Source organism: Neomonachus schauinslandi, chromosome 1 (assembly GCF_002201575.2).
Source record: "Neomonachus schauinslandi chromosome 1, ASM220157v2, whole genome shotgun sequence".
Lineage (NCBI taxonomy): Eukaryota > Metazoa > Chordata > Mammalia > Carnivora > Phocidae > Neomonachus > Neomonachus schauinslandi.
This window is the reverse complement of record NC_058403.1, coordinates 171,414,244-171,437,942: the sequence shown is the minus strand read 5'-3', so window position 1 is coordinate 171,437,942 and position 23,699 is coordinate 171,414,244. Positions and strand designations below refer to the sequence as shown.

At 36.2% G+C, this 23,699-nt stretch overlaps 1 pseudogene; it reads left to right on the top strand.

Annotated features, from left to right (window-relative positions):
- The first annotated feature begins 200 nt into the window (after positions 1–200).
- LOC110585096 lies at positions 201–793 on the top strand (annotated as a pseudogene).
- Positions 794–23,699: the final 22,906 nt, after the last annotated feature.

The window sequence follows — 23,699 nt, the reverse complement described above, 5'->3', positions numbered from 1 at the left end:
ATATGAAAAAATAAAAAGACTGAGGATGGAGCTGTGTGTGGGCGGGGGGGATGCTGAGAGGTTGAAATGAAAAAGAATAAAGGAAGGAGTCTGAAGATTAGCCAGAGACATGGTTAAAGTGAGTCTAAAGGAAGTCAAGTCCTAGAAGCCAAATGAAAAAGTTGTTTTAAAGAGGAAGGACTAAGAAGTAAGAGTGTGGCATGAACAGGGGGAAGCAAAAGAAAGCAAGAATGTATGTGGCCGTGAAGTGAACGCTTAAGTCTCTGAAATCAGGCTTAAAGAGAAGGAAAGATTAAAACCTAAAAAATAAAGAAAGATCTCAGTCCACTCAAGGAAGAAGAAGTCCCCCAATATCCTTTCTGCTTATTCTTCCAATATAACACACAGCTGAGCCCACCTGACCACATCCTGGTTGATACCAACTTTATCCACTTTTCCATTAAACACAAATTTGCCTTAGCCCAGTCAGTGATGGGCCATCCATATGCCATGTGTATCCTTGCAGAAATAACTGTGTAATGGCTGTCATTGAGAAATGACAGCAGAAGTATCATGTGGCTCTAAGGATTGCCAAGGATCCAAGATTTGAGTAATTACTGTAACACACAAAGAAACAAATGCAGACGACTGCTTAGTACAGAGTAACTCAGCACAGGTGTTATCTTGTGGTCACCAAGACCCTAAATGAAGGATCCGGAAGATCCCTGGAGTTCTCATCATATACGTTTCTAACCAGAGGTACAACATTGAGCAGATACCAGGTGATCTGGAGCCCTTTGGTTCTAATCCTTAGAAGATAGAGAGTTCTTCTGCCTTTACCAGCTTGTTCTGTTGCCCGTTCATAGAGTAGTACATGATAGCATGAATTATTCCACTTACCCATTTGCTCTGTTATGAGCTAGCTGAGTATGGTTAGATACACTCAGTTTTTGGTGTTGTTTTGAAATTGATATTTTGTATCATTTTAAACTTTATTGTATCTTTTTATAAATCCGATGATTGCTCACATAAAAAATAAGACTGATAACCTGAAGAATGAGAAAAATAATAAATGGTAAAGTGAAATACTTATGGATTAGGTCAGATCAAAATTATGGATTTCTTTTCTACACAGGACATCATGGATAAAATTAACAGTCTGGAAGAATATATTTTCAGGATCTAAAATGAAACAAGGTATTGCTATGTGGAATATATCAACCATACCTTCAAATCACCAACAATAACAACAAGAGACATTAAACTTGGTAGAGAAAAAGGAATAAAAATGTAATTTAATAAAAGGGAAAGTATATATGAAGAGAGAGTCCATGTTTTTAGTAATTAGAAAAAATGATTATTAAAATAATTGTGTGATATATTTTTATACCATCATATTGACAAAAATTAGAAAGTGAGAGAATTTTAGCTGCTGGCCATGGGTGAAAATGGAACCATTTGGGCTTCTGCTGGTGAGATGTAAACTGGCACAGACTTTCTGGAGAGCAATCTATCAAATTTAATGAAATTAAATGTGCGTTAATCTAATATCACTGCTGGTTTTACTCCCCACCCCCCAACCTAACAGCCCGAAGGAAAACTCATGCATAGAACCATATGGTGGCAAATACAGGATGCTCTTTTTAGCATTGTTTTACACAAGCAGAGAATTGAAAGCAGTCTAGATGTCCTGTAAAGGTGATAAATAAAATTAATACAGTGAGTTCTTTCAGTGGAATATAATGCACTAGAAATAGTGAATGAGAGTTATATGCAGCTAAATGAATAAATACAAAAGGGAGAAAAAATTAAAAATGCTAGGTCAGTGTTCTCTATATGAATTAAATCTGCATAAGAAGAACTATATTAAACTATACTATGTTTTTTTTAAGGAAACTTACCGGTCTCAGGTCAGGTACTAAGCACTTTATAGTGCCTACTTGTGTGTGGATGAGGAGGATGGGTGAGGAGATGATAATTTTTCAAAATAATGGGAAGAATATTGCAGAGATGATGGTTATGGTTTCCCATGAATTTCAGAGTATCTGAAGTTAAAAAAAAAAAAGTTTAAAGAGCATACCCCCATAATCACCATTCCAAAGCTTCAGTCAGCATTCTTTCTTTCTTTTTTTTTTTAAGATTTTATTTATTTATTTGACAGAGAGAGACACAACCAGAGAGGGAACACAAGCAGGGGGAGTGGGGGAGGGAGAAGCAGGCTTCCCGCCGAGCAGGGAGCCCGATGTGGGACTCGATCCCAGGACCCTGGGATCATGACCTGAGCCGAAGGCAGACGCTTAACGAGTGAGCCACCCAGGTGCCCAGCATTATTTCTTTGATTACTCAGTGTTCCCTTGTTGAAAATTGCAAGCAAAATGAACTTTCATTTTTTCTTCCTTGTTGGTAAAAGATTTCTCTGTTCAGCGAAGTAAGAAAAACAGACTTCTCAGGAACCTCCATGCTGATCTGTGTTTACTCTCTGATCATTAAATGGTGTCTTACTTTTTCTAATTAAATTTTTCCCTAATGGAGTTGCCTTAGAGTAGATCAACTGAAGTTCCTTTGACGTGATGAAGTAGGGATAAGCATATAAGTCTTTATGTTCTTTTTAAGTTGCTATTGTTCACAACCTCAAATCTTCAAATGGTAAGTTTATGCATCTCTGTTTTCTTTTTTTTTTTTTAAAGATTTTATTTATTTGAGAGAGAGAGAATGAGAGACAGCATGAGAGGGAGGAGGGTCAGAGGGAGAAGCAGACTCCCTGCCGAGCAGGGAGCCCAATGCGGGACTCGATCCCGGGACTTCAGGATCATGACCTGAGCCGAAGGCAGTCGCTTAACCAACTGAGCCACCCAGGCGCCCAACATCTCTGTTTTCTTACTAAATAATTTATAATCTCAAGTATTATATGAAATTAATAAGTGAATAGGCAGCACTCTGGGGATGCAATCTCATAAAAAAATAGCGCTGATGGAGGTTCTTTTTCCAACTTATTATATTTCCAGTGTACAATAGCCTAGGCACGTTATGCTAAATTTGGCCCAAGAGGAAATGTAGTTTTCAAAATATTGACCAAATCAGAGAACTGTCATGTAACATTCCTTTCCTAGTGACCTCTAAAAGTGTTTTTTCCTAAACCCATTTGATTTGTGTTATTTGAAGTGCTGCTTCCTTCTTCTGGCCTTCTCTCTTAACTTTGTGACTGTCAAGGGGGGATTTGCTTTGAATGTCCGTACAAGTTAATTGATTAATACGGTGATATAGTCTAGGTCAGAAACTGCCACACAGTCTGATGTATTGATTGCACTATCAATTGAAATACTGAAATAACATTATGTAAAAAAACTGGGCAGATTTTTTTTTTAATCTGGACCCATAGTATTGTGAAAGCAATGAAGGTGGAGGGGACATCTCCCTTGAACTAGCATGTTTTACTTAATATGCAACAAAAGGAATGATACAGCTAACAGAAATTTTTATTTGATCAAGAAATATAGCCATCTGTAGGAGATTTCATAAGGCATGGCCTGAGCAGGAAATGTCTTCAGGCTCACATAAAATTAGGTCATTGTCCGATGTGCCTTCAAACAATTAGGATGTTAAAAACTAAATGTCCACTTTGGGAATCTAATTTTGGCTCTCTTATCCTGAAATACTGGAGGAGGGAGAATTTGTCTAGAAGAGGAAGAATGGAGCTTTCATTTGGGGGGAAAGAGAGCTATCAAGATGTCCACATTGACATACCAGTGACAGTAAGCAAAACAAGCCTTTGTTTCTGCTAGGGCTAGCCTCCATTTCCGTGGTCAAAAGTTAATACCACACTGATTTCAAAATTTGATAGAAACCTTTTTGTAAGATGCAAGAAAGTTAAACAAATTGCCTCAAAGTCAAGAATATCTTTAACCAGAAATTATAGTGTCTATGTCTACCAATCTTTCTCCTCAGTTTTGACAGGAAGCAGAGAAACTAACCAAGTGAAAAAAAACATTTCCCTCTATTACTTATTTCATAAAAGAAAACATATGGTTTGAACTCTACTCATTTCACAATGATTTAAAACTCAGAATTGGAAAGATGGCTCCCAGCTCCACACCATTCAGTTTTTGCTTTAGCAGATGAACACTTAGAGCCAAGCAAATATATCTAGGCTAGTTGTTTTGTTTTGTTTTTTTTTTCTTTTTTCAGATGTAGTACAGAGATGGAGTCCTATGGCACAAAAGAAATATAAGACAGCAGTGAATATATGTAAAACAAAAAACCATAGAAATGCTGTGAATAAAGCAGGAAGAGGTAGTCTGTAGGCTGCTCTGCTCCTTCATTCTTGTCCCTCACGCAACCTCTGCCACCCTCCCCTGCACAAATGAAACCTCAAGGTTTTTCTTTACATAACATAGTTTGCAAATCACTGGTCTACATTGTGCCCCAAAATATTCATTCCTATTTTCTCAAATGCTATGCATATTTTCCCAACTTAAATCTTAAATGACATAGAATCAGGATTCTTAGATTACAGAGAAAATCAAAGACATATGGAGTTTTATTCTGCTAATCACACCACAATCATTTTTGAATAGGTCTATGGCTTATACAAACCATGACATGGTATTTTTTTAGTATTTTTTCCCCATGATACAGCAACCTATTTTGTCTACAAATCATATTCAAGTCAGCCTCCTGCACACTGTAGTTCTTGTCACAAAGGTATCTTAATGCTCCCTTCAGACTTGGTGCCTGCAGAAGAGGCAGTCCCTCAGTCCCATAGCAGTTGGCTACTTATCTCTCATTCCCTAAAGGGTATTATCTGTATAGATATTGTATTTAGAATATCTACATACATCTACCTATCAATAGATTATATGTATATACACACACACACATTCATTTCTGAAGTTTTCATGACTATTTTGAGTATAAGTTTGAATTCTGTGACTACAAGTTCTGACTTGGGAAGAAATACTATCCTTTATGGATATAAGAATTTAAAACTATGATATTAGGAGAGGAGGTTGTATTAGTTTCCTGTGGCTGCCACGACAAATGATCAAAAATTGGTGGCTTAAAACAATAGAAATATATTGCCTCATGATTCAGGATCCTAGAAGGGTTAAGCCCAGGTATTGGCAGAACCGTGTTTCCTCTGTGACCTCTTGGGGAGAATTTGTTCTTTGCCTCTTACAGCTACCAGTAGATGGCCTGGCATTCAGCCTCACTCCGATCTCTGCCTCTATGGTCACTTTGTTTCTACATCTTCTGTCTGTGTCTTCTCCTCTTCTGTCTCAAATCTCCCTCTATATTTCTCTTATGAGGACACTTGTCCTTGGATTTAGGGTCCACCCAGATAATCCAGATGATCTCCTCATCTCAAGATGGTTTTTTTTTAAGACTTTATTTATTTATTTGGGGATGGGGGAAGGAGCGGAGGAAGAGGGACAAGCAGACTCCATGCTGAGCACAGAGCCTGACGCAGGGCTCCATCCCATGACCCCAAGATCATGACCTGAGCTGAAAGCAAGAGTTGGAGGCTGAACCAAGTGAGCCACCTAGGTGCCCCTCATCTCAAGATTTTTAATGTAATTACATCTATAAAGGCCCTGTATCTAAGTAAGGTAATATTTATAGGTACTAGAAATTAGAACATGGATGTAACTTTTGGGTAAATTGTATTTAACTAATTTCTCACATACTTACCCTAATCTGATGGTTTTACCACCTCCCCACCTTTCTCCCAAACACATACCCAGTTTGAGGCCCCTGTCATCAGTAGTATTAATATTTTATACTTTTCCATTGACTCAGTTTAGCTAAATTATAATTAGGTATTTTTATGATTATTTGATTAATGTGTGGATCATAATATTTTAGGGCAAAGACTTTGTCCCTTAGCTTGTCATTGTATCCCCAATATTGAGCAGATTGCATGCCACATACTGTAAATTCAACAAACATTTTAGGAATGAATCAATAGAATGAATGGGTAAACTGAGAACAGGTGAACAGATGATTGGTTGGCTGGAAGAAACAAGTTCTGAACAGAGACAAGGACTAGGGAAGAGAGATAAGATTGTCCTTTGCCTTTCTTGACTACTGGCTTGAGTTGTAACTGGACAGATCAAGAGATTGGGAAGTCCGTAGGAGATTATGTAGCTGAGAAAATCTGAGTAAATTTTACTATGCTGAGGTGCGTTTGCATACCACATTTCAACTATGTCTTCTGTTGTTTGTGCTAGGCATAATAAAAATAGTTTCTCATCCTCCTTTAATTCTGAAAAACAGAGTGATCTCTTCATCTTTAAGATATTCTCTGGGACCAAAAGTAGCTACAGCTACATGAAAAAGGACTGCAGGTACTACTAATATGGAGTAAAATGCGAGATGGTCAGGTATGTTAAAGTCCTGTGTCTGTCCACAGTATGATTAACACTGTACGATTGAAGTCATTAAGTTCACAAAGCTTTGAATTTTTTATCATGCTTGATTGTGAAGAATCATGAATAGAATCAATCTTCTCATTTTTCTGTTGAGGATTCTAAAGCTCAGGGAGTTAGTGCACAGAACAAGTATATGCTAAATCTGGAACTTAAATTTACATACAGGACTCTCAATCTATGTGCTCTTCAAGTATTATTACATATCTCACGCATCATGTTTCCCTGTATCTTGTTTTATGATGTAATTGGTTGAACTATATAAAATGACCATTTTTATGTGTCAAAATGGCCAAATTTGAGTAATTACATATGGTTCAGCTGATAAAAACTGGACCTTTAGAAAGTCAAGTAAACCTCATATTCGTAGATAACAATGTGGAAAAATTCCACATTGTTTTTATTTTAGTAAAAAGAATAACATAGAGAAATAAAACATATCATGAAGGTTAGGAAATGAGATGTATTTAATCATAATTAAGACTCATTATATGATGAGTTAGGCTTGATACCTCCCCCAAATTTGTGCTTATTCATTGTTCTTTTAAAACTATCTGGACCTAGGGCGCCTGGGTGGCTCAGTTGGTTAAGCGACTGCCTTCGGCTCAGGTCATGATCCTGGAGTCCCTGGATCAAGTCCCGCATCGGGTTCCCTGCTCGGCAGGGAGTCTGCTTCTCCCTCTGACCCTCCCCCCTCTCATGTGCTTGCTCTCTCTCATTCTCTCTCTCTCAAATAAATAAATAAAATCTAAAAAAAAAAAAAAAACTATCTGGACCTATGCTAGTTGATATTTGAAACATAAGTATGTTACTTACCACCTGGCATATTTAGGGTACATGTGAAGTGATGCTAAAGCTGACTATTGGAAGAATCTGAAATTAAATACACAGAAAATATGTAAAATGTCATAAGTTCAAGAATTAAAAATACCCAGAAAAGAGTATTTTTTTGGAGAAGGTTAATATGGAAAACTCTTATCTTTGAATTCAATAACGTGAATATTTACATCTATGTATGTGTGTTTTGTCCCAGATTTCATTATCAAAATCCTTCAGTCCATTGATCCCCAGAGATATGAGATGACCTTGTTGGGTTAGTAATTCAGGATAGTTTTATACACTCTGAATAAAAATAGAGTCCTCCAAAATACAAAAGTAAATACAGGAGTCCAAAAAACGATAGTGTTGAAAGGCAATACAATCAATAAAGTGAATTCAAGTGAAAAGAAAACCAGTCTCATTATTTCACAGGGCTATATATGAACCTATTTTCATATATTTACCAAGGTGCTGAAACTAATTATATGACTAGAGGGAACATGTATATTTACTGTTGTATTACCTAAAATGTGTATAGCCCTGTTGAATCTAAATACAAAGAATGATTTTTCCTCCTCCAATTAATATGAAATACAAAACATGCCTTCATTTTTTCTGATTGACAGCCCCAATTTTGGATATATATTCTAACTAATGGAATGAAAATTGCAATACATGAATCAATTACAGTTGTTCAATTGTCTATTTTATAAAGCGAGAACAGTTTAGATTATATATGATTTCATTGTGTATGTGTCATAGTATCTTAACTGACAACACTACCATTGGTAAATTTGGTTTTAATGAGGAGCTTATCTGAATGCACACAGCCCTATCCAATTGCTCATTTCCTATCTATTGTTATTTATGGAAGAAATAGATCTTTATTAATATTCAGATTTTTTCATAGTTGCACTTGACATAAGAGTTTACTTGGAATTGGATAAGGTCTTCAAACAATACCATACAGGTGGTATCTCTATGGTATCAAACAAGTGAAGTAGAGTTCTATCCCTAATATGATCTCTCTCCACCCCGAAAAAAAATTTAAAAAGAGAAAAAAAGTAAAGCACTTTTGTTGATTCAGTGACCAATAAGATGCCTCAAATATTCCACTTCAGTCTTGTCCAAGTTCATGGACACTAGCATATTTTATATAGCAATTTTAGGGAAACTAAAGTGAGTTGACAGCTTTTAGTTCTTCCATGTGTCTAGTTGCTCAAGCCAACTGATATGAATTGGACAACCCCAAAAATAAATGCTATACTAGCGCTACCAGCCAGTTTTCAATTAATGGAATAGCAATGTAAAGGCAGCCTTGGTGTTTATCTAAGGAGTCTTACAATGCTATAATGTTGAAAGTTTTCCTATAGTCAGAGAAGCAAGGCTTGAATATTTTCACCATGATAACAGTCCTTTGCAATTTTTGCTTTTGCATTTTGAAATGTCAATTTTATGACATAATGAAAGAGGTGCCTTATAGAAAATAATTGAATCTTTCTGAATGATAATATTATGGAAAACTTTTTTCTTGATACTCTAGATTTCTAAATTTACCACTGTGAGTATGTATTTACTTACTAAAAGCAGAGAAACAAAAAGTCATCTAACTAACAGCAGGAGAATGGAAATGTTAAAAAAAAAAAGAGAGAAAGATTGAGGGAATGAGGAAGGAGGGGGAAAAAAAAGGATTGAGAAATTTGTTGGTTAAAGTATTCTAAGCTTTTCATCTGTTAGTGATGTCTTACTACTTAGCTATATGAATTTCTGCCACTTCACCTCTTCAGAACAGTTTCCTAGTATCTAAAATGAAGAGGTCAGATATGATGATCTCCAGGATCCTTGAAGCTCTAACATTAACTTCATGTATTGGTTCAACTTTCTGCTATTTTGGTAAAGTTGATTCTTCTAATTTCTTGCATTATTATAGTGAGTACTTAGAGTCTTGAGGGACAGAAATTCTACATATTTTTCTAAGCACAATAATTGATACTATGAATTGATATTTACGTAGCATTTCAGGCCTAGGTAGAACCATGTGTAGTTCCATTAATAACTGACTCAGGGTTATACACATAAATATTGGCTGAAATATTCTTTCAATCCAAAACTCCTGTCACCCAGTGCTATTTTTACTATACCATGCTGCCCTTCTTTCATAATAAGAAAACAAGAACTACCAAGAACTTCCAAAATCTTATTTCTGCTTGCAAATATTGTTTTTCAAACTTGAACTTAATTAGAAAAATATTATTTTCCTTGTACAGTGCAAAAGGTTGAGCTACATTGCCATTTTAAAAAATGAAATAAAATATTTTGGGACTTACTGGTGTATATTTAGTTTTCTAGCATATAATCACAAAATTCCTTATAAAATTGCTTGGGAATCCATTCCTGTATGCATGCAATTTACTGATGTGCATAGGCAAATTTATTTTTCTATATTCACAATGATACGTATTTACTACTTTCTAAGTAAGCTGCATTGTTGAATTGATATAAACAATAATCAGAAAACTCCATTGGCCACATTTGGTTTTCATAGTGCAGTACCTAAAATAAGTAACTGGATAGATCATAACTAGCAAAAATATTTGTCACCTATATAGAAAACAATACTTATTTTTGAAAATTAGTATTCAATATTAAATACTCATATGGAACTATAAACCATGATGGGCCAAGAAAATACAAAGAGTCAAGAAAATATAATATAGATCACAGTTATTTAAAAATGTTAATGGGCACACACATTCTGATATAATACAAAGTCCCCAGTGCATAGCAATGCATCAGAACAATGTCTTTTCCTCAGCATCTCTATCCTTTGCAGCGGTCATGTAGCATGAATTCATATAGAGAAATGGAATGCCTTTGAGAATTAACCATTGTAGAAATAACTTACAAAAGCCTCTCTCTCTCATTAAATTTAATCTGGGTCTTATGTGACTTGAGCTGGAACTTTCAATTTCACTGGGATGCCTGGAAATTTAGACAGTTTTTGAATGTTTGTTTTTCAAGTTAGTCTCAGTTACTTTTCTAAAGCATGACAGAAAATGAAATTCTAATGATGGGGGCTTAAAATTCTTATTGTATTTTTATTCCCTTAGTGATTTCCAGTTTACTTCTGTTAGTGTAAATTAGCATTCAAATGTAAACTAAAAAATAGATTTATTTTGTATTGACTATTTATGATGTTAAAGTAGTGCCTGTTTGCAATCAAAACTCACTCATGTTATGCAAAGTAATTTATTAATTCAGGCAGTTACATTCACTTTTTCATTCATCTGTTTATTTGCTCAATCATTTAACATATATTTTTGAGCATCAACTATGTGCCAGATATCATAGCAATAGGAAGATAAGGGTGAACAAAACAGTCTGAATCCTTATTCTCAGGGAATTTACAATCTAGTGGGTAGAGACAGAAAATAAACAACAGTATCATGAGGTGATATATTTTGTCAATAAAAATAAAGCAGGATTAGAGTAGAGAGAGTGATTGAGTGAGAATGCCATTTTTCATAAGGTGGCAAAAGAAAGCTTTCCCAATATGACGACATTTGAAAAGAGCCTTGTATGAAGTGAGGGAACAAGCTATGACAAACCTATGAATAAATTCTGTGAAATGCTGCTAATCAGCATAATGTATTATCTATCTGAAATGTAAGAATTAGTAAAAAAATATTTTTTTGCAGATCGGTCAAATAGATTGGTTATTTTAAGATTCTATACATTGAAAAATGAAATTGAATGCTTACTTATATTTCACTTCCTTAATTCTTCCAGATTTTCACAATATCTACTTAATTCACATTAATGATATAATAAAAACAGAACAGAGGTCATTTTGGGTCAACATTAGGGAATCAAGCTTTGTTACAGGAATGAATGAATGAATGAGTGACTAGAGTTACATAGATGGAAGGGCCCATCAGAGATCATCTAAAAATCATGCTAACTCTTCAGTAACAGTGGTCATGCAATTTTTTTTAACATATCCAGAAACCACACATTCATATCATAGAGTAGCCCACTCATTCTTTTGACAGCTTCATTAATTAGAAAGATAATACATATATTAAACTGAAATTTATTTCTATAAAGGTAGGGTGGCTGTCTGCCCTTTGGATTCATATAGATATAATTCTGGTGACCTGGCCTAAGAAGTACTCATCCTTAGGCTGGGGTGAGATTCCTAAATCTAACTGCTGTCATCAGTGTTCCGAGTCTCCTTGGGAAACGGTATGGATAGTTTGAGAAGTAGGCTGTTCGCCAAATTGAGCTGAAGCTCTGATTTGCCTCTGGTTTATATTCCATTTCCTCCTCAATAGGTCAATCCCAACTGTCCTCACTATGTGTCAAGTAGCTTTTGATGCCAGCGATATCAGGGCTAAAATGTTGATAGTTCAACTTAGATCATGACAGTACACTTAAAAAGGACATTTTTTACCTTGTTTTTTTCTTACCCTCTTGATCCCAATCTGAAAGGTCTAATGCCATTTTGCTCATTCATAAACATAATGTCTCTTTCTATTCACCTTACAGTAACCAAGCAAATGCTTTGCAATAATGAGCCCTGGTTTGGATTTTTAAATTAATGTTGTTAGGCTTCATTTTTATTCCATCATTGAGGAGCTGATATATATGGTAAAATATCCTAGAACACTAATGCTTTGTTCCCTAAAATATGATTATAAATGTCAACAATTTTTTATAGATACCATTTTAAATTATAGCTCATAAATATTTCCCTTCTATCTTAAAGTGTGATGATTTCTTTGTGGAGTAACTGTTGGGGACACTTATGGAACTACTCTACCTATGAACTCCTACACTGTTTAATCCAGTTCTGCTGTCTTTTTCTGTTTTGGAGTGCCTGGAAAGATATTAAGTTCCCCATCTCCGGAGGTATTTTACAATACTTGGCAAAATCACAGTAGAAAAAAACAAGAATCAGAGGATTGAACCCAGTGACATTTAATATCACTTTATCACCTTAAGATGATAATACACTCTAATGTCAATATGTCATAGTGTTTTGTTAGGGTGGGTAGGAAGTAAGAGTTCCAGGTTTTACATAGACTTTGTGACAATCCTTGGACCCCTAAGAGACCTATTTATGTTTGAGCCTATTTTGCTTCTGTGTTCCTAAGTTTGTTGCATTAGTTTGAGACACCATATGTCTGGAACCAAATCTGTCTGCAGGTAAACAAACTGAGGGGCTCTCAGAGCTCACTCTGCTATGCCAGCACGAATCTAATACTCATTCAAAACCAATATTTTTCATTCATGATGGACACATTTATTAGCAGTTATATTTATTGATTTCACTGGCAAATAATCATTCATGTTATTGATTTTGTGGCTAACATGTTCTAACCATTATCTTTGGGAAAATGAACAGCATTGGTAGCTATCTGTCAACCCAGAATATGGAGGTTTTGATCTGTAAAATACCAGCTAACACATCCTAAAATAATTACCAGTGTTAGCACTCCTTCAGGTAGAAACTCTTAGAAACTAATTTGAAAGAAAAACAAATAATAGGATCTTTTTGCATGAGTACAAATTTCACTGTATGTTGCCATCTCCATGAAACGTGGCATTTTACAGCTTTGTTTTTAAGAAAGATTACAGAAAGCAATGAGCAAGAAATTGTTTCCAAAAATGGTCAGTAAGCATTGTTCCCACTTTGATTTTCCATGGTAATGAGTAACATAACTTTTAATCATAGATTTTCTAGCCAGTCATATTGACAAACATATCCTTTTTGTGTTCATTTCTGCAAAACAGAATATAGGCTGTTCTATAAGCTAACAAGGGAGCAAAAGCAATATGAACGAGATCAAAATACAAAAAGAGAGATAAAGCCAAATTCTGGAATAAAAGTGATAAATTTGTGGTGTAAATGTCTTTGACTTGAGGACCTATGAAGCAAGGAGCAAGATAATGTGGGAAAACAGAAGTGATGGTCTGTGCACTACATGCTTTAGAATATGTTAAGAGGTATGTAGGAACATTCATCTAGTCAGTAATCCAGTCACCTCTGCTCTCCTTGAAATTATAATTCTCTTTGCCAAGTGATTTAGGCTTTCAATAATGTCTCTCTATAAATAATGGGATAATGCAACACAGAAGTCAGTTTATCCCTAGTGAACCACTGGAAGACTTAATGCTACCATATTCCAATGTCAGTGCTTTAATAATTATATGAAGCTGGGGTCTGCTGATATGCTCTATCTATCTGAGAAAAAAAATTAAAAAAAATAAGGTCCATTTGAAAGTGATCAAATAAAAGATGCTGGAGTTAAAAGAGACCTGTCTGTTCTACATCATGTTGCAAAGTATAGAAGAAAATTACTGGGAGCAATTTACCAGAGATTGCACTTACATTAAGGTCCTGAGACATGGGTTTAGTAGTGAATGTTAAGTAGAACAAGGAAGATGGGAGGTATGACTAGGTTGAGAGTGTAGACTGACTGACACTTTCTCCATTTTAGGGCAAATTATTCAGTGATGATGTGACAGAAAAGAACAGAAAGAGTTGGAAAATAAAACTCTCCAGAGATATTTTCCTCTTTTCATGAGTCTTGGATTGTTTTTTTTTTTTTTTTCCTTAATTGTATCATTATCCTATATCTATTGATCCAGCCATTTGAGTATAAAATCTGGCCTAAAACAGAAGCTTCTCTTGGCTTTCAGTTATGGAAGTCTTCGTGTATGTATGTACATTCCTCCTAAGAAAGGAGAGAAATGTAGGAAGAGGAAATATGAGAGTACATTCAGTAATGAATAGAATTAGTCTGTCATGATGTCATTGATTATATTAACCTCTTCTAAACCTTTCTCAGAAATACCTCATTTTGTTCTGGAGAAATAATTCATTGAAAACAGTAGGTGTTAACAGAGGACGCAGAGTTAAAGGTACAGAGAAACAGAGTAACTTTTAGTTACAGTGCTTTGGAGTCACCTGGCCCATATAGTTAGGTATGTGTGTGGTTGGAGGCAAGTTATCGAAATTCCTGCATCTCAACTTCCCCATCTGTAAAATGGAGATAATTATCATGTTTTGCAAAAACTAAATGTGATATTTAAAGCATTTCATAAAGTGCTTGTACTTCTTAAGTTCTTGATCAGTGGTAGCTGCCAGTAGTTGTAGTAGTAGTAGTAGTAGTAGTACCTGTTAGTAGTAACAGTAGTTGAAGGAGGAGGAGGAAGAAGTAGGGGTGTTTTTTTGCAGGACATAGTAGAGTTCTTCAATGTTGCATTTTTAGGATCCAATATTAAAGATGGAATAACCCAGCTAAAAATACATAGGGAGGTTACAAATTATGAGGTTGGACTGAATGCTGCCAAACTGCCCAGATTCAGGGAAAGGAGAGCCACATAAATGACTGTCATGGAGCAGCCAGTACTCTAGGAAAGCCAGAGCAGTCAGTGTGTTCTGCCAAAGGTGAACCAACTCACTGGGTACCAGAAGCCTCTGCCACCGCCATGTTGTAAATAGTAGGATAAGGAGTATAATTTTCATGACAGATTGGACCACAAGCACACATAATATATGAAAATTAAAGATGCTAATTTAATACTTTTTATCTGTCATCCAACAAAATAAATAAAAATGCTAGACTGTTTCTCTATAATCCACAGGTTGGTCTTCAAATGTCATTACTCTCTTTTCAACCAACAACAAACAGAGGAGTTGATTTTGCGGACTTTTTTTTTTTCAGACTTCACAATCTTTCATATTTTTCTTTTTTGTTTAACAAATGTACATACCGGCTTTGACAACCTGTGCCATATTGAGTGTACTACTTTTTTTCTTCACTGCTGCAGTGAACCAAAAATCAACTCATCAGCAAAATGTACTTAGCTTTAACTTCATATATCTGTCTCATGACAATGAATATAGAAAGTGTTGCTGTTAACTAGGTTAGATACTTCCACACTAAGTCACAACTTCTCTGCTTCCCCTTTAAAGAAATAGGTATGACATCCATCACTTGGAGAAAAGGGCTTGGTAAAGTAGAAAGGTGAGATAAAACTGCACTTGCTTAGTTACTTATTCAGGAAACATATGGGGATAGAGTCAAATAGACAAGCACCTTTATGATTTATATCGTTGCATAAGAGACAGGCTCAAAATTCAAGGTAGTAGAAGAAAAATAAGAAAGAAGGTGGGAGCATTTTAACCTATCACTGAAAAATAAGTTTGTCATCTTGACAGTGATGCAATTAACCCCATTTAAAAGGTTGAAGACATATCAGTTTTTGGGAGACATGCTGAGTGAATACTTTTATGTCTAGGACACATTGCATATCAACAGTAATTGCTTCATTTGATTTGCCAAGAAAAAATAACAGCTGAATCCATATATCAAAAATCACTATGATTTTCTTACTATACTTCTGTTAAACAAAATTCAGCTTCCTATAATCAAACTCTCTATACCATGTATAGATCCTTTTTCAGAACACTTCTCCCCCAAAACAATATCCAGTCTCTGAACATCCAGTTTTGGGGGGATCATTATCTTCTGTTTTGTATAGCTCATATTTTTAGTATGTGCTCTTTTTATTAGTCCCCTGCTCCTGCTTTAACAGAGTACCACAAATTTGGTGGCTTAAAATACCACAGGTTTATAATCCTATAATTCTGGAAGTCAGAAGCCTGTGTTGGGTATAACTGGGTTAATATCAAGGTGTTGGTTGAACTTTGGAAGCCACCTGCATTGCTTGGCTCCATCTCAGCAATAGCTGGTCAAGTCTATTTCACATCACATAATTTTCACACTGATCCTCCTACCCCCTCTTCCACACTTAAAGACTGTTACCATTACATCCAGACCATCTGGAAAATCCGGGATATCCACCCCATTTTAAGGTCAGCTGATTAGCAACCTTAATTGTATCCACAAGCTAAATTCCTATCCATACAACACAATGTATTCACAGGTGACAGGGATTGGGCATGGACACCTAATCATTCTACTTAAGGCAATTCCAGATATTAGGTTCCATATTTCTCCCAATTACATTTTATGGTACTGTTTATTGTACCCCATGGAACCACACAGAATAAGTCTAATTCATCTCTTACAAGACAGCCTTTGGAATGTGTGAAGACCGCTATCATGCTTCTCCTGATTAAGCACATATTTATTTTAATTACTTCATAGTGTAGTTTTACATATACTCCCTGTCCAGAAAAAAAATAACAAGTAACATTTACCAAGCAATGTGCCAGGTTGTGTGTATACATTTACTCATTTACATATATTTTCTCATTTAATTATTACAATAACCTGATAAATTAGGTTCTCTTTTTTGTCTACATTTTATAAGCTTTCTGAGACTGAGAGGGTTTATATCACTAACCCCCAAATTGCAAATAGACCAAAAATTGGAAGTACAGCTTGAGTCAGGTCAGTCTGAATGTAGTAAAAGTTGTTCATTTAACCATATGCTATACTAAAGGACATATCCTATTTTGACAGTGTTTCTCTTAGATTATGGTTCCCAGCATTGAATGTCATGTCTCAGATATTTTCTCTCCAACATATGAAACTATTTTGTCCCACTAATAGGTCCCCAAACCATTTAATGTTGAATAGCAGAAATATAGAAATGGATACTTCATCTGACCCAAAATATTTCTGCTAGAAGAAATATGTTAGAATCTCCTGTACTGCTAGGGTTATTCACAGAATGGGCAAAGAGAAAAGGAAATATATCTAAAAACAGGTTCTACATTTGCTTTGAGTATGTTGAAATATAACTGTCTTTCTAACAACAATCTTATGCAAATTAATTTCATTATATCTTTTTTAAATGTGGGATTTGTTTAACATGTACCAGGCTGCAGACCCTTATTGAAGAGTCAAATTTAATATAAATATTAGATTTTAAAATGTTAATAGTACAATTAATTTTTGTCAAAACTCATTTGCACTTAGAAGCAATTCATCCTGACTAGCTCTGCTCAGTTTCTCAATAGCAAAAATAAAACATGTATGTTCTATTCTTATCTCTGATATGTCTTGAGTATAGGTTCTTAGGCTGTCACAAACCTTGAAATTAGGAGGGAGGTTTGCCTTCTGGTCTTTCTTTAGCAGGAAGAGAATTGTGGGAATTATTTTTTTCTTTGAGGTTTGCTAGGAAAATTAAACTGAGGCAGTAAAGGGGTAGTATTAACAGGGTGATTTGGATCTAGACATTAAAATTAAAAAGAAACAGAAATAGATCTCTGATATAGAAACCCTACAACATGGAAAGACTTGAATTAAAGCTAGTAATGACATAATTCAAGGAAAAGAAGCATATGACTCCCTAAGGTTCACTTCAAGTCTTTGCCCCTAGTGATATCTAGATAAACACTCGGCTTTTCATTCAATCATACATTTAAATATCTGTATTGAGTACCTACTATGCTCCAGTCACTATGCTAGGTACTGGGAATTCAGGGGATTTTCTTAAAACATCAAACATTTCTACCCTTTTTAAGGGTATGTTCTAGTCAGTTGACAAAGAAAATAAATAAATAGGTAAAATCTATTTTATAATATATTGGATGGTAGTAAATGTTAAGGAGGAAAATGAAACTAGGAAAAAGGGAAAGAGACTGTCAAGTTTAACCTAGAAAGGCCTTCCTGGGAAGATAGCATTTGAGCAAAGACCTGAAGGGAATGAGGGAGCAAGTCATGTGAATAAGTGGGCAGAAAGAACAGCAAGTACAGATGCCATGGTGTGGGTGGGTGTTGGAGGTCCTTATGGAAGATTCATGGTTTATATTCAAATTTGGAGAGCTTAGGGAGGAAAGAAGGAAAATCAGTGAAGAACAAGAAGCACATCCATTCCAGTTTTAGGCTCAAGAATGAAGAGTATAGAAAGAAAAAAAAAAGACACTGCTTGATAAGGCTCAGGGGAAGCAGGACCCTGGGGGCATAGGGAGCCAGGCTCACTTTGAGTAAGGGAGTAAAAAAGCAAATGTTCTGAAAGGCATTGGAGAGACAGGAGATTTTGCTAATGATTGATCTTAAGGTTTCAGGAGTGAGGAATGGGTGGAAGATGTGGTCAGAAAGTGGGATGCACAAAGCAGCATTGGGATTACGGGAAAAGAGGTAAGAAACAATGTGGGAGTGCTGGGCTTCTATTTGTGACTGACATACATGAGGAGAATGGCAGAAAGTCCTGATTATCTCAAAGCAGAAAGTGAGGGGGAAAGAGGTAGGGAAAAGTGGGAAAATTGTCAAGATTTGCTGTCTTGAGCTCCTTCTTGACTGTGCTACTGGAAGTGTGCCTTGGAGGCTCATCACTGCCACTTCCTGTGCTCTTGACACGGCCCTTTGTCATAAACTGTTGATTTTCTGGATTAAGAAATAACTCACTGTAGTGATGCTTGCTCTTTTAGCCAGAGGGAATTTGTAAGTTATAACAGGTTGAACATTAACAGTAAAATGTCTTAGTTACTGAGGAAGATCTTCCTCCTTCAGAAAAGTTGAATCCTTTATAAAGAGTCTCTAATTTATTTCAGGGCTCACCATATCTTAGATAAAGCTGAAACTAGAAATGTAGAGTAGTGAATAGCAAGAAAACAGCAAGGTTGAGATTCAGCAATGGTATATGGCAAATTAACAGTGCAAGCTATCAGGAGAACAAAAGTTAGACAAGCATCAACACAAAGGTAAAACTGAGAATCCTATGTAAGTTCAGGAGGTAGTTAAGGTGTTTGGTTTAGATTTTTATTAAGAAGCATGATGAATGTTGTCAAGGTAACCAGTTAGGAATAGACATAGAACATGTAATTTCTAAATCATTGGGGGGAAGGGGTAAATTAAATAATAAAAAAAATCCTACAATTATTTAACAAAATGAAGACCAAAAGAGGTATAGTAACCATGTCTTTATTTTCTGTACTTCTGATGCTTTGACATCTGAGGCCTTGCTGCCTCTGGAAGGACTGCCTCTCTCAGGATTAGCTAATTCCTAGAAATAGTAAATAATTCACCTGTAAACATACTTTTCACATGCAAACCAACCAATCCAGAGGCCATATTCTAACCTCCTCCTTTATTGGTTCTCACAGTCAGGGCCACTGTTATCTGCTTTAATCATCCCAGGGTCAGGTTCCAGACAAACAGTGACAGCCTCTATGTACCAGAGCCTGCTGAAATTATTCAAATTAATCAATCCTAAACCTGTAGAAAATAAAGATTGAGAAAAAAATCTTATGAGAAGTCAGAGAAATTTGATTGCCTAAGAAGGAACAAAAATAAAAATAAAATGTGACTTCTCAGAAACCATGCAAGAAAGAGTGTTGTGAGGCATTTACTGTTGAGATGTCAAAAAAAAAAAAAAAAAAAACCTACCAACCTAGAATTGTGTATCCAGCGAAATTATCCTACAAAAGTGAAAGAGAAATAGATTTTCTCAGATAAGCAAAAATTGAGGGAATTTATTGCAAGTAGACCTGCCTTGCAAGAAATGTTAAAAGAAGATTTTCAGTGAGAAGGAAAATGATATAGGTAAAAAATTTGGATCTATATAAAGAGAGAGTACTAGAGAATAAATAAACACATGTAAAATAAAAATTCTTGTTTTTCTTACTCTTTTTCTTCCTTTATTTATGTATTTATTTGTATTTTATTTTAATCACCTGGTGCTCATCGTGACAAGTGCACTCCTAATCCTCATCACCTATTTCTTCTATCCCTCCACCCACCTTTCCTCTGGTAACGAAGAGTTTGTTCTCTGTAGTTAAGGGTCTGTTTCTTGGTTTGCCTCTCTTTAAAGTAATTATTGATAGATATGTATTTATTGTCACTTTATTACTTGTTTATGATTGTTTCTAAAGATTTTCTCTGAACATTTCTTGTCTTATTTTCATAGTTGGCTTGTTTTCTTTAGTGCTATGTTTGGATTTCTCTTTATTCTTTGCATATTTATTAGTCATTTTTTATTTGTGGTTACCATTAGGTTTATATATAATGTCTTCTGCATATAGCAGTCTGTATTAAGTTGATGGTTGTTTAAGTTTGAACCCATACTTTACTCCTCTCCTCCCCATGTTTTAAGGATATAGTGTATATTTTCCATCCTTTTATTCTGTGAGTTCTTTGACTTATTTTTTACAGAAATATTCATTTTTACTGCTTTTGTTTTTCCCACCTTTATACTGTCACTCTTGGTCTTTCTTTTCCACTCAGAGTCTCCTTTAATATTTCTTACAGGGCTGATTAATTGTCATGAACTCCTTGAGTTTTTGTTTGTCTGAGAAACTCTTTATCTCTGTTTCTGTTCTGAATGATCACCTTGCCAAGTAGGGTATTCTTGGCTGAGATTTTTCACATTCAGCACTTTGAATGTATCATGCCATTCTTGGCTGGCTTGGAAAGTTTCTGCTGAAAAATCCACTGATAGCCTTATGGGATTTCCTTTGTATGTAACCATCTTTTGTCTTGCTGCTTTTAATATTTTTATCACAATATTTTGCAAATTTAATTACAATATGTCTTGCTGTGTATCTTCTTTTGTTGATTTTGTTGGGGTTTCTCTGTGCCTCCTGCATCTGGATGTCTGTTTGCTTCCCCAGATTAGAGAAGTTTTCGGCTATTATTTCTTCAACTAAATTCTCTGCCCCCTCTTCTCTTCCTTCTTCTGGAACTCCTATAATACAAATGTTACGGGTGCCTGGGTGGCTCAGATGGTTGATCGTCTGCCTTTGGCTCAGGTCATGATCCCAGGGTCCTGGGATCGAGTCCCGCATCGGGCTCTCTGCTCCTTGGGAGCCTGCTTCTCCCTCTGCCTCTCTCTCTCTCTCTGTCTCTCATGAATAAATAAATAAAAATCTTAAAAAAAAAATGTTACATTTGATGGAGTTACTGAGTTCCCTAAGTCTATTCTCATTTTGCATAATTCTTTTTTCTTTTTTGTTCAACTTGATTATTTTCTATTACTCTGTCTTCTAGGTCATTAATACATTCCTCTGCTTCTTCCGGCCTGCTATTCATTCCATCAAGTGTGTTTCTCATTTCATTTATTGAGCCCTTTATCTCTGCTACGTTATTCCTTATCTCTGTGTTAATGGTCTCACTGATGTCCTCCACTCTTTTCTCATGTCCAGCAAGTATTCTTATAATCATTGCTTTCAGTTCTCCATCAGGCATGTTACTTATATCTGTTTTGCTTAGATCTCCAGCTATGGCCTGGTCCTATTCTTCCATTTGGGGCAAATTCCTCTGTCTTCTCATTTTATCTAGGTTTCTATGCCTGTTTCTGTGTGTTAGAAAAGTCAGCTATGTCTCCTGTTCTTGGGGTAATGGCTTTATGAAGAAGAGGTCCTGTAGTGCTAGGCAGTGTAGTATCCCCTGTCATTCAGGGTCTGGTGCTTCCAGGAATGTCTCCAATGTGTGCTGCATGTGCATGTTGTGTTTTGGCCACTTTATTCTTCAGGTCAGTCATCTGCAGAGACTCTCTTTGCCTGTTATGGGCAGTGTTTAGTCCCTGGCCTGAATGTGGCACATTTTAACTAAGTATATTCTCATCTGCTTGTGAAATGAGACCTTTCACTGCTGCCACCAGAACTGAAGCCTCACAAAACTCCCAGGTCAGGAGACATGCTGTTGGCAGGGGTTGGGGCCAGTCTTCTGGGGGAGAGGACCTACTGCACTGGGACTGAAGCAAGCTTGACAGGAAAATGCAGCTTTTCTGAAGCATGGGGGTAAGGGGAATGGGGGTTAGGGAGATAGGGCTTGGGTAAGCAAGTTAGTTAGTGAATATCTGTGCTGTGCTGGTTCCTGCAGGTGGCCCTGTGCTTATGCTGAGAGGCAGGGGAGGAAAATGGTGCCAACCAGTTCCTTTGTTTCTGGAGGAGTCTCTCTGTGAATGGTGCCTCTCTGCAATACACTCTGAGATGAGAAAATAATCTCCCCACTATGTGCCCCAGGCACTCTTCACTTCGCTGTTTCTACAGTGTATGTCCACAGGCTGTTTGCCCTGACTTTTCTCCAAAAGTGGCCTAATGTCCTCCAAGTTCTCTCAGAGCTAAGCATGCTGACCTTTAAAAGTCCTGGTTTTAAGCTTTGCTGGTTACAAGAACTCAGAAAACTCAGGCTCTCTTACTTTCCAAGTCAATTGCTATGAAGATTTATTTTCTCCGTGCACTCCCCTGTGTGCTAGCCTGCCTCTTGCCCTTCTCCGTGACCCTAGCTCCCTCCCCACCACAGTAGCCACGATCTGTTTCTCTCCCAAGCTGTGTCTCTGAATATCCTACCTTCTTCATTGTGGCCTCTTCTGTACCTTGAGTTGTGGAGTTTTTTCTGCCAATTCTCAATCGATTTCTGGGATATGTAGAATGAATTTATAGTTATCTAGTTGTATTCATGGGATGAGGTTAGCCTAGGGTCCTCCTACTCTGTTGCCATCTTCCCCTTTCTCTCTTTTCATTATTCTTAATTGAGCTAACAGATCAGAGTTTGTTCATGATAACAATAGCAAAACAATATATTTTATTATTATAGTTTGTATATAAATAAAATGAATGACACCAGTGATATAAGAAATGGGAGGGAAGGATTAGGAAAACTTTATTATAAAGTGTACTACCTGTGAAACAATATAGTTTTATTTGAAAGTGGACTTGGATTACTTGTAAATATATAATGCAAGCTCTAGGGTAACTGCTAACATTTTTTTTATAAGAAGTAAAATTGAGGGACACCTGGGTGGCTCAGTCAGTTAAGCATCTGCTGTCAGCTCAGGTCATGATCCCAGGGTGCTGGGATCGAGTCCCACATCAGGCTCCTTGCTCAGCGGGGAGCCTGCTTCTCCCTCTGCCTGCTGCTCCCCCTGCTTGTGCGTGCTCTCTCTCTCTCTCTCTGACAAATTTTTAAAAAATCTAAAAAGAAGTAAAATTGATATGCTAAGAAAGGAGAGAAAATTGAATCCTATAAAATGATCAGTTAAAATCACAAAAAGCAGGAAAAAAAAAAAGACAAAAATAGGAACAAAGAACAAAGACAACAAAAAGCAAACAGGAAACAATATGATAGATATCAATCCAAGTTTATCAGTAATCGTACTAAATTTCTGTAGTCTAAATACACCAATTCAAAGAGATTTTCAGAATGGATTAAACAAAAGGATTCAAATATATGTTGTCTATAAGAAACCCACTTTAAATATAAAAACATATAAGTTAAAAGAATGGAGAAAGGTATACTATGCTAACATTTATTAGCCAAAAGAAAGGTGGAGTACCTATATTGCTCTGAAAACTTCAGAGCAAGGAAAACTGTCAAGGATAATAAAGGGCATTATATATAGCAGATGCTTCTACCGATGGTGGATTCACAGCTGCCTGTGGTGAACTTTGGCTCCCTGCCCCCAGCAACACCTTCTGCCCCACCACCTTTTTCTTTGTTACCTATGGGCCCAGCTCTACAGCCCCTAGCCTGACTGTGTGGCCCCCACCTG